This window comes from Lutra lutra, chromosome 7 (genome assembly GCF_902655055.1).
Source record: "Lutra lutra chromosome 7, mLutLut1.2, whole genome shotgun sequence".
NCBI lineage: Eukaryota > Metazoa > Chordata > Mammalia > Carnivora > Mustelidae > Lutra > Lutra lutra.
The window spans coordinates 102,538,454-102,552,291 of NC_062284.1; the positions used below are offsets into that span (position 1 = coordinate 102,538,454).

Consider the following 13,838-nt stretch of genomic DNA (forward strand, 5'->3'; position numbering starts at 1 on the left):
TCACCCTTTATCGTTTCAGTAGATTTTCATATCCTGTCACTCTGTTGAGACTGTACTTTACTGATCGCGTTTTTGGTTGGCTAGACTCTGTTGACATGGAGAGGCACTTTGAAGCTGTCAAGGCTTTTCTCCCCAAGGTTCTCCTTTGGAGAAGCTTCTGTTCTTGGTGAGGTGGACCCATCCCAGTGTGACTTCCCTAGGTCACCCCTTCCGGGCTTTTCCCCTTTGAGCTTGGACTTGCCTTAGTTGGTGGTATTAGGTGACGCCCCCTAACTCGTGATAAGTCAAACACGAACCTGTCTGCTGAGACACTACAAGATGCTGAGATATTTGCACAGATATCCTCTAAAATAAGTAGCCAGAATTAGAGTAAAGCTGATTCTGGGACTAGCTTTTTATGCACTTTCTCCTATTTTCTCAAGCCTACAAGGCAAGGTGACAGATAATGTGATTTTTTTTTTTTTTTTTTTTTTGCCATTTCTCCTTTCCCTGAAGAAACCTAACATCTGTTTTCCAGTGGAACTCAATGCCAGATTGAGGAGAATTTAGGGTGCCTTTTATAGGAATGCAAGCGTTCTATCTACTCTTACACGTGTGTCTAATATCTATAGTCTGAGCACTTTTCAATTTCCTCACCAAACTTACAGTGACACATATCGGCCATTAAAATACTTTATTATAAAATATTCCGGGTACCTTGGCCACTGAAACAAATTAGTCCACCCACCACCTATCTGCAGTGTAATGAGAAACTGAAACTGATAATTAGCTAAAACTTGCCCTCGTTAAGTCACAAGATCACGATGTTCTTGTAGGAAGATTTTCCTCGCTGCTCTGCTGCATTCCTAACCCTGTAGGTGCAGCTCTCCTCCCCAACTCCTTTCTCGCTTTCCAAGGCACCCAGAATGAACTGTGTGATTGGGGTCTTGCTTGCTCACTGCCGGTTGAGGGCTCAGAGAGATGCCAGGTTTTGAAAGGGAAGAGGAAGGGTCAGCTGGAAGCACGATTTCTAGCTTTGTAGTCAAGGTTTTTTTTTGCCAGGAGTGTTGCAGCCTTGCTGTCAAAATTGTGCCAGGTTCTCTGCTAAGGCACAGGCACTGCCCATCCTCTGCAGTGGGACAGTCACATCAGATGACCCCCTGTTCCTCCCTACGGGCCAGCTGCCCCGGGAGGACAGTCAGCCTTACAGAGTAAGTGACAATATTGGGAAACTCCATGTGAGGACGGTTGAAATTAGCCAGTGGAGAACCAGGCTTCTTTCCACCCATTTCTTGGAGGTGAGAATGTCCACTTTGGGTTCTACTTTGCAATTCTGTAGATCTGGCTAGTCTGAAGATTGCACGGTGAGGAGATACCCCTCACCCCCCTCGTCCCAGGACCTGGGGCTCTGCAGAATGAAGATTCCTTTAACAACGCAGTTGAACTTTAGGTTCCGGGACCTTGAGGTCAAGAGTACTCTTTAACTGATTCACACGATGTAAATGTACGAGGAGCTTAAAGGGAAGGTGTAATTATTTAGCTCTCCAGTGAATTATAAATGTTAACCTGGGGCTACAGATCTTCCAGACCTCCTCATGGAAACTCAGTGACCCCTTCTCATTCCGGATCTGGGCTGTATTCTCCTACAAGGCCTCAGCGAGCCAGAGTTTCAGCCTTCTTCTCTGGGCAAATGACTGCCAAATTCCATCTCTCGATGGCCCCCATCCTGACACTCCTGAAAGCTTGTGTGACATCCCGCTCTGGGTGGGTAGCCATCTGGTCAAATCCCGACTGCCACCCCCCATCCACACCCCACCCCCCAAGAGTCTCTTCCATCATCGCCTGGGGCCGGACTTATCCATGCCATTTGTGAGATTTCCACTGTGGTATCCACTTGGCCTCCAGGTGAAGTTCATTCCATCTTGCCAGCCTTCCCCCAAGCCGCTCTACCCTCTTCCCATTGCAATGTCCTTACTTTTAACTCTTGGTTTCCATACTCACATCTTCTAAGATAACATTCATTAGAAGAGAAGTCAGACTGAGGAGTTAGGCCCACCCCTGGCTGGCTATGATTTACATGCTGTGCAGGAAGTAGAGAATGAGAGAATTGGGGCCAGGCTGGTGCTCAGAAGCACCCAGTGTCACTGGGTAAGTCACTTGGCTTCTCGAAGGCCCCATTTATGCACCTGTAAATTGTGGCTGCCTCATTCACAGACTGCTTGAGAGGGCCTAATGTCATAATGCCTTGTTCACAGACTGCTTGAGAGGGCCTAATGTCATAGGAATCAGGCCAGGAAATAGATGAAACAGGGCAACCAAGTATCCGATCTAGCTCTAGCTGTTTGTATTATGAAGAGGAGATATTTGGGATTGCAGTTCCACATTGCTGTGGCTGTTTTGGGGTCCCTTAGATGACCAGGAACATGGAGAATGCTAACATTTGTTCAGCACGCTGGTGTCACCCAGCTGCCTCAGGCTGTGCCCAGCTGCTCGAGGTCTGAGGGGATCAGTATCTCCATAGGCCTTTGACGATTCGAGATATGTCATGATCAGGAACTCAGTCTCACAGGGCCTGAGAGGCCTGCCATCTTCCTGGGTGGTATCCATTCTTTTCAGGGCTGTTAGCAAAGTTTTTTGTGGGGGGGATTTTTTTGGTGGTGGCATTTGGTTCTTTTATGGCCCTTCCTTTATCTGGACCATGAGTAATCAACTGATGGATCCCTATCCCTGTTCTCATTTTCATTCCTGGGGATGCCCTACTTGGTGCTTTAGGGAAAGAAAGATGAGTGGGAGCTAGAGGTCATGAGGTAGAACATAGCACCTGAAAATAGTCATGGAGCCCAACTGTCAGAGCTCTGGCTGTCTCTGGGCTCTGAAAATGTCCTTTGGAAACTATCTGTGCTGCGTCACTTCCTGGGACTATGCTTAGGACAACCTCAGCTCCCTGTATAACAACACACTGGGGCGGAGTTTAGGTGGCCTGGTGTCACCACCGGGGAGGGGGCAGGGTGTGTGCTTGGAGCTGGGAAGGAGAAGTAGAGAAATGAGCCAGGCCCACCCTAGAGGCCCTTGTCAGTCTCCCTCCCCTGGTCCCAGGGTCTTGGCCAGTCTAATTTCCCAGGCTACCATGTATCTAAACTCTTCTTTGGATGGTGTCACGCTGTTCTCAAATCACCTTCCTTCCTTTTATCCCTATAGGAATATGGGATGTAGGTATTGTTTTTATTTTCTTCCTAATTCAGACGGAACCAAGAGCCCTCTGAGAAACTGGATAACTTGTTCTGGAAAGTGATAGGCTGGGGACATAAGCCCAGGCAGCTGTCACACTGTCATCTACTGCTCTCTCGGGACATTTGCCCCGGCATAAGTTTTGCCACAGGTGTCTTCTGTTTGCAAAGAACAGGAGAAAGTTCCTTCTGTGGCTGAGCAGTGTTCCTAGAGAGTTTGTGGGAGCAGGAGCCTGGAGGCCCATAAGTCCCCAGGACTGAAGCAGCACAGTCCAGGGGGACAGCAGCTCAACAACGTGAGGCAACACCTTGGTCTGCCAGTGACGGAGAACATGCTAGTCACTGCGACTGTCAAGCGAGGTTTCTATAATGAGACCACACAAGGGTAGCATTTGGAAGTGCTTCATAGAGAGAGAAGCGGGATTCTCTTTTGATCTATATGCATTTTTATACCCAGGACATGGATCTGCATTTACTTGCCTTGACTTCTGAGATTAATATAATATAGAATAAAAATTTTACATACCTATGTTTCAGATACATAAAATAGAGGCTATAGATTGTTTTGTTGTCATTTTATTCGTGAAGAGTTCAAAGCCCTGCCCTTGGCATGTCTAGCATGTTCTAAGTCTGTAACTGGTTCGCCCGGTGGTTGGGACAGACTGCTGAGTAGCAGGTAAGAATGGACCACTGAGGTAGACCCTTGGGGAATCTAGCCCAGATGTTCCTCTTCTGTGATTTGCTTCCATTCCAGTCAAGACCAGCATGTGGATCATCTGTCTTTTCGTTAACCTCAGTCCTTCGTGAATCTGTTAGTGTGGGTCATGGATTCGTTCCTTATGCATGCGAGCTAGCTGCAAGGTCTTCCACGGCCACGGGTCACTCCCAGAGACTCCAACAGCGGCTACCATTTTTGCTACGAAAAGCCAGGAGCAAGGGGTTGGGTGCCTGAACAGGGGGTCAGATAGGAGCGGCTCTCAGGCTCAGCAACCTTCAGGGGCTTTCGCTGGAGCCACACATGGCAGTTGTCGCCCTGGGGTTCTGGAAGCATGCCCATGACCAGTGTTTCCATCACTGGAGGTCTAGATGGATAAACCAAGCACAGTAAAGTTAGGTGATCTGTTCAGCCCAGAAAGATCACGGCAAATTGAAGTAACACCTGTGGATGCTTTGCTCCATTGGTTAGAGACTTGACGGTGAACCTGGAGGGGTGGGCATCCATAGAAGCCGAGACTGAGGCTTTGCTCATTCTCATGTTTCTCACAAAGGGGTGTATAATTATTGAACGTATTGACGGAGACCCCTGCTAGATGGGACGCTTATTGACAGCCTACGTCCTCACCAGGGAAGGTCCTTGAAGCCACTCTTCAGCTCCCTCTGCACGGGGTGTGGAACTGATGACAGCTTTGTGGGTCTCCACACCCCATGCCACCCCTGAGAAGTCCTGACACCAAAAGGGATGCCCTCGGAAGGGCTGCCAGGATTTCCTGTATCGCTGGGGCAGTAATCCAAAGGTCACAGACTGCAAAGGCACCGCCTTTGTTGCTCAGTGGAAAGCGCAGACCACAGGGGTCCAAGTTAATTGATCACACTGGGGAGACTACTCCATTGAAGTTGGACGCAGCAGGATGAAGGAGAAGGGACTGAACTGATTAAGAATGGGCTTAACTGGAGAGCTAAGCTGCCTCCAATCCGCGGAAGTAGGCAGGATGGAAATCATAAATCATAAATAAGCAAAATGCAGGTGCTAAATAAAGACCCTTTCAATCTACCATCCCTCACAGCTGCAAGTGTTGCAAGGTGGCAAAGTAGTGATATTGGTGCGGGTCGCTGATCAGGGGTGGGCACCTCCTGACACTGAGCCTGGGTTCAGCTGCAGATACTTTTCATCCACAATAAGTTTATCCACACCCTGGAGAGCAGCTGGGATGAGTAAAATGATGGACTTCGGTCCCAATGAGTGAACCAAGGCAACTAGGCCGATTTCTCGATCCACCTGGAATTTTAGGGATTAAAGCTTTTAGTCAAATTATCTTAAGACAGAGTGTAAACCTCCACACCTTATGAAGCACCATCATATAAGTGTACACACACACACACACACATGCCGTAGACCTGCATAGGTACTCTTATACACATACATACACACATATATGTAACTAAAAAGCAGAATAGATATAATTAAAAGGCAGAATATAAGAATATATAACATACAGAAATATATATATACATCTTAAAATATGTATAAAAATATAGTATATAAAAATACGTACTTTATATAGAATATAAATATGTAATAACACTTTACATATAAACATAAATATATACAATATATATTTTTACATAATATATACTGTTATAGTTGAATATAAATATAAAATATATATAGTTTTATATATATGTTTTAAAGTATACAACTTACTAATACAACACATACTTATATATACTTATACGATATATATTCTGCCTTTTTAGTTTTTCTCTGTTTGGCCAGAAGCATGACTACTTTTTCTTTCTGTTCTGTTTACAGCAGTGTTACTGCATCTTATGAGGAAGTTTATCCAATACTATGTAAGATAAAAATTGAGCAGACAGAAAACCCTTCAAAGCCATAGAAAGGCATCAGGTTAGAGACCGGCCTATGGTTTCTCCCTAGGGCCAACCGGGTCAGTTTCTTTCCTCTCTGGCATGAGAATAGCTCATTAGCTGTTTCTTTGGTTGAGTCTCAGCTGAGATTCAGAGAAGCTCACTGGGTCCGCTCCCATCCAGGCTGTGTCCTGGTCCCCCAGCAACAGGCCCGATGCCTGTGTGCCCGATGCCTGTGTGCCCGGTGGTTGAGGCAGCTGCTCTCTCGTGGCCCCTCCCACTTCCCTGATCTGGGCTATCGGTAGACAACTGAGACGTGTTTGTTCCCAAACCTGTTTACACCAGTTGTACTTTCTCCATTTAAGACATGTAACTAAATGTTATGTAAACAAACCTTACGTGAGTGTGACAAGGAGAGGTATTTCTGTGAAGCTACACCATTGTCTTGGAAAGACTTGTCAAGGCTGAACAAAAATGATGGGCAAATTAAGTAAAAGCAAGATAGCCTTAAAAGATTTGTGGGGAACATCATAAAAATCTAGGCAGAGTCCGTAGTCACATTGCTTCTCAGCTTTCTTTGGAATTTTTTTTATCTTCTTTAAAGTTGGGGCACCTGGGTGGCTCAGTGGGTTAAAGCCTCTGCCTTCAGCTCAGGTCATGATCCCAGGGTCCTGGGATTGAGCCCGCATCAGGATCTCTGCTCAGCAGTGAGCCTGCTTCTTCCTCTCCCTCTGCCTGCTTGTGATCTTTGTCTGTCAAATAAATACATAAAATCTTGAAAGGAAGGAAGGAAGGAAGGAAGGAAGGAAGAAAGAAAGAAAGAAAGAAAGAAAGAAAGAAAGAAAGAAAGAAAGAAAGAAAGAAAGAAGAAAGAAAGAAAGAAAGAAAGAAAGAAAGAAAGAAAGGAAGGAAGAAAGAAACTAGAACCTGAAAATCATAGCAGATTTCTGGTTTATACAGGAAATTGGGATTTTCAGAGAGTGGACCCATTTTCAAAGACAAGGCATTACTCCTGTACCAAATTTGCAAATGATAGTGTACACTCATATGTTTAAATGTCTGTGAATGTGGTGCTGGTTTTGGCAGCACATCTACTAAACCTGGAATAATACAGAGATTAAGCATGGTCCCTGAGCGAGGATGACACGTAAATTCTGTGAATCTATATAAGTATCAATGAGTATATCTAGGTAGATAGATACATAGATAGATAGTTAGATTGGTACATAGATAGATAATATAATGAGATATCATAGAGATAGATAATATAATGAGATTATCACTTTTATGATTCCATGCTTTAACCGGTTTTTTTAGACTGAGCATCAACCCAGTCATGTACGGGAATGTCTCTTTTGCAGCTGTGGTCTGTTGTGTAAAATACACATGTCCGCTGAGCACAACAAGATGCTTATACTACGCAGGTTACAAGAGAACTGAGCCAGGCTGGGGAGAGAGCAGACAGACACAAGTCTTCCTGATCATGCTCATCAAGGACCCATGTAACTGAGGGACGCAGTGGGCAGAACTGTCTATGCAAGCTTGCTGACTTCACTCACTTTCTTTCTCCCATTTCCCACCCCCCACATCTTCTCTTTTCCTCTCTGCCTCTCTCTCCTCTCTCCCTAACCAATGTAGTTTAGTTCAGAGGACTCTGAAATCAATAAGGGAGAGAGTATTTGGAGTTGAACAACAGTATATTTCAAAGTGTGCTTCTTTCTTTTTCTTTCTTTCTTTCTTTTTTAAGATTTTACTTATTTATTTGAGAGAGAGGGAGAAGCAGACTCTCTACTGAGCAGGGAGCCCAATGTGGGGCTTGATCCTGATGGGGGGCTCAATCCTGGGACTCCCTGGATCATGACCTGAGCTGAAGGCAGACGCTTAACCTACTGAGCCACCCAGGTGTCCCTTCAAATACTTGTTTCAAGAAAGGTAGTCTTTGGCTTAAAAAACATTTGAAATATTTGTTTGTTTATGTTTGTTTACCTCCCCCCCAACACACACAGAAGGAGAGAGGGAATTCCTGTAAATAATGAGATAATGCAATTTGATTTATTATTATGTGACTTCCATTAGATAGTTCAGGAATATACCCACTTCCCACGAAGTGAGATTGGGATATAAGGAAAGAATTCTTTTTTAGATGTCCCCAAATCCAATGTGTTTTAGGTCAGTTTTCTATCCTCCCTGTCTACAAACATTTTGGAAAGACCATCCTCTGTCTCTGTGGCTGGTGTCTTTCACAACAACAGTTGTATGAATGTGCTTTAATTTACGCTAATCTGAAATGCTTAAAGTCATCAAACAGGTAGGATTATTGGGTTCCTGTTCATCCAGAGAGTGCAGATCCCAAAGATAAGTATGCCGGAACATGAACTTCGTGGGAAAGCATGCATACCTACCTCCAACAAATAAGACACCATCCTTCATTTCAGTAATAGCTCTTCAGGGTTTAATTTTGATAGATGGTGTGGTATTTTATTCTAGCACATAAACCAGATGTTTCTCTCAATTTAATGGGGGAACAACTGATGGCTGCCAGATTAACTAGGAAAGAAATGTTTCTCTCTGCAGTTCTGGACAATAATGCAATTTAATGGCATTTCACTTGGGCGGACTTCTAAGATGGATGCATTTGTCTTTTGCCTCTCAGGGCATAGGTCCAAATTTGGAGCAGATGGTGAAATAGATGGATGGCCACAGAGATCTCCAGGTGAAATTGGTTGGATTTCCTCAATCCTCATTAATTCTTGGTTGACCATTATCCATCTCCATCTCTCTGACCCTCCGTAATGAATTCTGATTTCTGAGGATTTTCTGGTTCCAGAATAACCAAAATGTGCTGACTACAATCTGAACAGATTGAAAGAAGCAGTCACCTGCTATTTTTCAGGCTTTTGGAAGAAAGGGGCTGCCTCAACCTAAAATCTTGTCCTTCCTTCGAGCAATGGGAGATTTTCTTTCCTGGTAATGGGACACAACTGGGCAGGGTATGAATTTGAAAGCTCAGGGAGTGAATTTAAGACACAAGTTTCTTCCGCTGTTGTTCAGGTAAAAGGAGAGACCTTTGGGTTCTTAGATTAAGTTTAATGAGAGATTCACTGCCCATCACTAAGCAAGACAGATGGGGTCAGTCTTGCTATGGAACAAGGTATAAGGAGAAGCGGATGATTGTGGGAAAACCCCAGAAGCATTGTTCCAGGCCATGGAGGTAAAGAGGAGACCCCCAAGATCAAAGGAAGGAGGCACCCATGGGAAGTACTAGGAACAGCAACGCTTTGTGGTTTTAATTAAAACAATGCCTATGTGAGCTTCTTGATCTACAGCCTGATATTCTCATTTACTCCCACATTAGGGTAGGCTTATTGACATAATTGTTTTTGCTGAAGACTTTCCTGCTAAACAATTTGTATTACTGTTATTTTTTATTGCAATTGTATTAGCCTCCATTCTGAGCCAGATACCTTCAGTTTATAAACATTGTCAAAGACACTTAATAAGAGGACAAATGATCCCCATTTAGGATGGGAACTTACGGGTGACTGACAAGGTGAGCATTAAACCTTTGGTTGCCATAGACCTACAGACACATACGTATCCGCACGTGTTGGAGGAAGGAAACATACCAGCGAACAAAATCTGGCAGATCATAGGGGTTTAAGACCACAGAAGAAAATGCCCAGGAGATGTACAGTTAGTTTTAAGAAAAGCTAAATAAGTGTGGCATTTTCCCTGGGCCTTTTCTTCACTTGAGCAGAATGACAGTATTTTACTAGTCAACCAAGACATAAATCAAGATTTAAACCAACGTCTCACCTTTCATGCAAAGCCTAACCTCAGTAGTTATTAAAAATAAATGAGATTTAAATAGATGTAGAAGCACCTATTTTATTTCCAATTTCATGCTCCTGTATTTTGCACTGTGGTTTTTAGATCTGTTTGTGAAGGCTGATTGGGGCAAAGAACAGCCCTGAGGGACAGCTGGGAAGGGAACAGGCTTTCAGGTCCATGACAAAGTCCCAGGCTCTGGGTTCAGCTGTTACCAACTCACCAAGTGACCTCAGCCCAGTTTCCTCACTTTGAAAAATGGGAACAATTACACAAACTGTCTTTTTATGGGATGCAGTGGTGTCTATGATTGGCACCATTGGTGGTTTTAGGCTGAGAGTCTGAGGGTGTAACTCTCCTCTCTTCCTCAGGGACCACGAGTGTAGGTCAGGGATCCTAGTCCAGGGAGGGCTTTGGATTTAATTTCTCCCTAGTCTACATAGCAGTTCCAGAGTCCAATAACCCACTGTCATTCTGACTGGAGAGTCAAGGAGAGGTACACGCCATTTCTCCACATCCTGACATTCTCCTGGATTACCAGCTCTCTGTCATATTCTCCCTGCTCACAGGGCTGGTGACCTGGGCCAAGTCTCCATGGGTCCCCTCCTTTTGCTTTCACCTGCTCTGCGTTTCACCAATAACTGACTTCCAAGTGAATAGTAATTCTTGTTCACAACTGTTCTCAAGTGCATTATTTTGCTTTATCGAGAATGTGTACTAAGTTTTGATCATGTGCAGGTACCGTGCTTAACACTTTTTCTGTCATCCTCTCGTTAACTGGAGAGAACTGTGGAGAAGAAAGGGGACGGGAGTCCCCCTGACCAGGCAGCTGTCCTGTGGGGGTGGGGAGGCTCCCTCCCCAGCCTCTGAGTCTTCAAGGCTGCCTTGTGCAGCTGTCTTCCAACTGTTCGCTCTCCACCTGGTCCATTTTGCAGGCCACCACCAGACGTGTCCCCTGTACCGCAGTCCTGCTAGGATTTCCACCTTGTAACCTGCCCAGCGTTGTATGCACACCAGCCCTCCAAAAACCAAGCACGTCTCTTTTCCCTTCTGCTTTCCCCAAACCCGTTCTCAGCTGCCACCAAAATGTGCTGTTAACCCAAATACTCTCGTGCCTCTGCACATTATCCTTCCTTTCGGCAATTCCGTCTCCCAGCCTCTGAGCTGCCCTTCAGGGCCACGCATAAATCGGATCCCTGAAGCCTTCCCTGACTGGCCCGGCTAGAGAGCCTTTCTCTCCCCTCTAGTTGTGATACTGATGGCATGGTGTGTGGGGCCTGGCTGGGTACTCTTGCTTTCTGTTGTCACGATCCCTAGAAGGATCTTGGGCTTCCAGATGAGGAAACCACAGAGAAGTTAGTGATGGTGCTGGGGCCAGAGGCCCATTCCCCAGTCCCACCAGTCCCAGACTGGTGATCTTTTTCTACTACAGCGTTTTACCTTCTGTCCTTCCTTGGAGGACAAGGACTCTACCCTGTCTATATTCAAAGTTTACCTAGAATCCTGCGTAGCGTCTTGTATCTATCTAGGGGTTAATCAATAAGTATTTATTGAAAGAAAGCAAAGGAAAGAAGATAAGAAGGGGGAAAACAGTAATAACTAACCCTTATATGGCCCTTTTGTTTTAACTTAATCCCCTTTCTAGTTGACTCCCTTTAAGCCCCTAGGGGGCGCCTGCGTGGTTCCGTCAGTTAAACGTCAGACTCTTCATATCACCTCAGGTCTTGATCTCAGGGTCGTGAGTTCAAGTCCTGTGCTGGGCTCCATGCTGGGCATGGAACCTACTTAAAAAAAAAAAAATCCCTACGAAATAGGTCCTGTTATTCTCAGCCTCATTTTACAGGTGAGAAGACCAAGGCAAGAGAGACTAAAGTGACTTGCTCGAGGTCACAGAGCTGATAAGTGAGTGTCAGGACTTGAACCCAAGGGGTCTGGCCACTGAGCCTGTGCTCTTCTTCTGGCATGTTCTGCTGCCGAGTCATAAAGGATGGACAGACAGGGAAAGATACGGAAAGAAGGATGAGCCTCAGATCGGTGCCCAAGATAACAGAGCCGAGGACATTTAGATGAGGCTGCCATGTTTTGTCTTCTTTAAATTTCCATTGAGAAGGAGCTCCACTTAAATGTCGGAGTAATGGCCGGACCACGGGGTTTGTCCCTGCTGCCTGGATCATGGGTTGCCGTGAGACTCCCTGAAGGCATGGCACCCAGATTGCCTGCCTTGTATTCCAGTCGTTATAGGAGGCTTGGTCTAGGGACTGTTAAATCGCTCCTGCGCCCCTAGCCCAGATTCCCTTAGCTGGGGAACGGTTGCTGCTCTCTCCCCAGATGCTCCCTCCAGAGCATGTGCTTTTTATGGAAGGCTGCCTTCAAGGGAACAGTCACAGACTTAAAATCACCACAACTAGACATGAGTAACAAATGCGTCAAGTTTGGCTAAAGCAAGCTGATAAAGAATATTGAGTGGGGGCTTTTATCTTTAGAAGCATGACTGTTAATGTGGCTGATTTCTAACTAGGCTCCCAGTAGCTATTAGGATTTCTGCTCACGCTAGCGCCGCTCAGCCTTACACACAGAAGAATCTATCTTAACCGTATTGTGAACTGTAGAGCACGTTAGCGGAAGTGGCCTATCATTCAGGAGCATGGGAAGATAATTTTGCCAGCATTGAGAGAATACTTTGCACCCAGAATCCTAGAGGGAACAGAATACTACTCTAGCTTTGATGAATCACAGCTGAATCATGTTTAAGTGTGTGCTGCATTTTGAGGGATTCCCTTCTCCCCCCGCCCCTCCCCGCCCCTGCAGGGTGAAAAGCATTGCTCTTCCTGTGTAAAACCATTGTTTACAGCCAAGACCACGAAAATGTTTTTGTGGTGATGTTGTGAACGCATCAAGTGTTTGTTGTGGTCCAACTAAGACAACTTTATAGGTTAATGAAAAGTGATTTATCTTTCTTCTAAGCAGAACATTTAGTTCTCTGTCTGCCTCTTGGACTCCACGCAAATCTATCTGGCCCCACCCCTTGCCACCCTCCCGCATCAGCACCACCCTCTTGGATATCTCCTGGTACATTTTTATGACCACGGTCCTGTCTGTTCCTAGTAATTAAGAACTCTCTGAGCAATATGAAAGTAGGTTACTGTTCATTTGGTTTCTTGGAATCACTGGGTGTGTGCGAGGGTCATTTTTCACCTAAAAGACAAAACCAAAGAGAGAGTCTGGGAAGTAAAGAATGAATGGACCAGGTAGCTTGCCGTTCTTAGCTCCCAGGAGACTGTAGGCATTGTTGCTCGAGTGGACAGAGCCCAGACCGACCCTGAAGGAAGATCTGGGTTACGCTACCGCACTGGGTTTTAACTTCTTGTAACCCTGAGCAAAAGAATTTGCTTTTCCAAATCTCAGTTCCCATCTGTGGACTAAAGATGACAAGGCCTAGCTTACAGGGTTATTGAAAGGATCACAGACACTGGATGGGAGGTGCCCGACACTAGTGTGCTGTCGCGGCTGGTGGTTTTCCTTGTTATTTCTGCTGTTGTCCTCTCTGCCATTACTACTGCCTCTCCAAGCAGCTCTTGTACGTGGGAAGCAGCAAGGGGAACTTGACCCCTGCTTCTTCCCATGCACGTAGGACACAGCTTTAACCTGCCAGGCAACTTGCTTTCCTTACTAGAGCACTGTACTTGCTCTAAAAACAATAAAAGTAAACATAAAAGTGTGACTACATAGGGATGAAAACAAAGAATGACGAGCTTCTTCTCTCCAGCTGGGACCCCTCACTTGGGGTGGGACCCACCCACATATATTGACAGGTACCCATTGCCTTGTGCAGGGCTCACAGGTGAGCCCTAGGGGCCAAAGTTGAATCCTGCATGGACTCTGTCCTTATGAAACTTACCATCCACCAGGAAGGAGGAAATGCCCATAAACATCCGGGAAGTTGGGTAGAAAACGGTAAGACCATAGGAAAGACAGTACTAATGGGCTAAGGAGTTTGGGAGAAGAACAAAATTTTAGCTAGAGTTGGGACATGCAGGTTTTATGAAAGAGGCAGCTTAGTTAGGATCCTTAGGGTTCCTGGGCCTTACTACTTCTTGTTTTGGGCTACTTGAGCAGGCTGGGTCACATCTCTGTGCCTCTGCTTCCTCATCTTTAAAATGGGTATAATAATAATATCTACCTCTCAGGGTTGGCGTAAGGATTCAGTGAGATGTGTGA

The 13,838-nt window shown here is 45.4% G+C and overlaps 1 protein-coding gene and 1 non-coding gene across 3 annotated transcripts in view; both read left to right on the forward strand.

The window, feature by feature from the left end:
- SAMD4A (sterile alpha motif domain containing 4A) overlaps positions 1 to 13,838 on the forward strand; it is a 206,336-nt gene that overhangs the window by 80,821 nt on the left and 111,677 nt on the right. The window lies entirely within an intron of this gene.
- Positions 6,863 to 6,968, forward strand: LOC125105790 (U6 spliceosomal RNA). Its single transcript, XR_007129052.1, has one exon. It is a non-coding gene; the product is annotated as a U6 spliceosomal RNA (small nuclear RNA).